We start from the raw sequence: 2,867 nt of genomic DNA, 5'->3' as shown, positions 1-2,867 counted from the left end.
TGTGTCCCATCCCAGTGTGTCCCAGTCTGATGTCAGCCTGGTGTCCCCTAGCGCACTGGGCCAGCCCAGTGCATCCCGCCCTGGGATGGTGTGTCCCATCCCAGTGTCCCATCCTGCTGTGCCTGTCCCTGTGTCCCATTTCAGTGTCCCCATCCCTCTGTCCCCCTGTCCCCTTTCAGTGTCTCTCTGTCCCTCTGCCTCCATCCCTCTGTCCCCTCTGTCCCTCTGTCCCCATCCCTCTGTCAAATTTCAGTGTCTCTCTGTCCCTCTGTCCCCATTCCTCTGTCCCATTTCAGTGTCCCTCTGTCCCCATCCCTCTATCCCTCTGTCCCATTTCAGTGTCCCTCTGTCCCTCTGTCCCATTTCAGTGTCTCTCTGTCCCTCTGTCACCACCCCTTTGTCCCATTTCAGTGTCCCTCTGTCCCCACCCCTCTATCCCTCTGTCCCATTTCAGTGTCCCTCTGTCCCTCTGTCCCCACCCCTCTATCCCTCTGTCCCATTTCAGTGTACCTCTGTCCCTCTGTCCCCATCCCTCTGTCAAATTCCAGTGTCTCTCTGTCCCTCTGTCCCTCTCTCCCCATTCCTCTGTCCCATTTCAGTGTCCCTCTGTCCTCATCCCTCTATCCCATTTCAGTGTCCCTCTGTCCCATTTCAGTGTCTCTCTGTCCCTCTGTCACCACCCCTTTGTCCCATGTCAGTGTCCCTCTGTCCCCACCCCTCTATCCCTCTGTCCCATTTCAGTGTCCCTCTGTCCCTCTGTCCCATTTCAGTGTCCCTCTGTCCCCATCCCTCTATCCCTCTGTCCCATTTCAGTGTCCCTCTGTCCCATTTCAGTGTCCCTCTGTCCCTCTGTCCCATTTCAGTGTCCCTCTGTCCCCACCCCTCTATCCCTCTGTCCCATTTCAGTGTCCCTCTGTCCCATTTCAGTGTCCCTCTGTCCCTCTGTCCCATTTCAGTGTCCCTCTGTCCCCACCCCTCTATCCCTCTGTCCCATTTCAGTGTCCCTCTGTCCCATTTCAGTGTCCCTCTGTCCCTCTGTCCCATTTCAGTGTCTCTCTGTCCCTCTGTCACCACTCCTTTGTCCCATTTCAGTGTCCCTCTGTCCCTCTGTCCCATTTCAGTGTCCCTCTGTCCCATTTCAGTGTCCCTCTATCCCTCTGTCCCATTTCAGTGTCCCTCTGTCCCATTTCAGTGTCCCTCTGTCCCCACCCCTCTATCCCTCTGTCCCATTTCAGTGTCCCTCTGTCCCATTTCAGTGTCCCTCTGTCCCTCTGTCCCATTTCAGTGTCCCTCTGTCCCATTTCAGTGTCCCTCTGTCCCTCTGTCCCATTTCAGTGTCCCTCTGTCCCATTTCAGTGTCCCTCTGTCCCTCTGTCCCATTTCAGTGTCCCTCTGTCCCATTTCAGTGTCCCTCTGTCCCTCTGTCCCATTTCAGTGTCCCTCTGTCCCCTCCCGGTGCCGCCGGGCCCAGCGCGGTCTGGGATCGCCCTCTGGCGGTCACTGTGGGAACAGCTCCGCGGGGACCCCACTGGGACAGCACTGGGAATTTACTGGGAATTCCTCACTGGGAATTCCTCACTGGGGTCTTACTGGGACCCCATTGGGATGTGCACTGGGATTATTGCTAACTGGGATTGTCACTAACTGGGATGTTCCCTAACTGGGATCCCTGCTAACTGGGATTGTCATTAACTGGGATTGTCACTAACTGGGATCCCTGCTAACTGAGATTGTCATTAACTGGGATTGTCACTAACTGGGATGTTCCCTAACTGGGATCCCTGCTAACTGGGATTGTCACTAACTGGGATCCCTGCTAACTGAGATTGTCATTAACTGGGATTGTCACTAACTGGGATTGTCACTAACTGGGATCCCTGCTAACTGGGATTGTCATTAACTGGGATCCCTGCTAACTGGGATTGTCACTAACTGGGATGTTCCCTAACTGGGATCCCTGCTAACTGGTGCCCTGGATCCCTGAGAATCAGAGATGCTCAGCACTTCAGGTGCCTTTGGGAATCGGACCCAGATGCTCCAAAAAGTGAATTTTTTTCTGGAAGTGGCTCCTTTGGCATGGCCAGCATCCAAAGGAGTTTGGGTATGGAGCAGGAGCAAAGCAGAATGGGAAGGGCAGGGCAAGAACCTCAGGAGAACCCCAGTTCCAAAACAGAACAGAAGAAAAGAAGATTATGAGGAAAAGAACAAAATCGTCATTTTTCCTTTGGGTGCATGGAAAAATTTTTGACCTTTAGTTACCCCTGCTGCCTCAATTCCTGAAGGATCCATCCCAGCCCTGGGAAACCCATCCCATCCCTGGGGTGTTAAAACCCAGCCCTGGGGGGAGCCTGTCCCAGTACCAAGGGTCCCCTTCGCAGCACCCAGCTCTGCTGCAGGACACCCCCAGTTTGGGATTTGGGATCCTATCCCCTATCATTCAGCTATTTGCAGAAATTCCTCTGGTGGAGCTCCCAGCTTCCAAAATCCTGTGTGAGGACGTTCTTAGGTCACGGAAATCTTCCGGGGTTTCAAAATATTTCTTTCTTCTTTGTTTTTCCTGCATTTTCACCCTTAAACAGCCAGGGTGACCTGTGCACATCCAAGTCCTTCTTGGGAAAACCTCCCTGGAGCTGGGTCAGGTCTTTGGAGAGAAGAAGTGGAGCTGCATATCTTAGGATGCTTAAGGGGGGCTTCGCTCTGCATCCCAAATGCGGGTGGAAGACCTTTGATAACTGGAAAAAAAAGAGAGGATTTTTGTGGGGGAGGATGTGGAATGCCGATGAAATGATCCCACAAAGGACGAGGGTCAGGTCTGGATCCTCCCCAGCCACTTGATGGCAGTGGATATCCAAACGCTTCCCTTTTTT

The sequence above is a fragment of the Cinclus cinclus genome, chromosome 5 (genome assembly GCF_963662255.1).
Source record: "Cinclus cinclus chromosome 5, bCinCin1.1, whole genome shotgun sequence".
Lineage (NCBI taxonomy): Eukaryota > Metazoa > Chordata > Aves > Passeriformes > Cinclidae > Cinclus > Cinclus cinclus.
The sequence above is the reverse complement of the archived record's forward strand: the minus strand, read 5'-3'. Positions refer to the sequence as shown.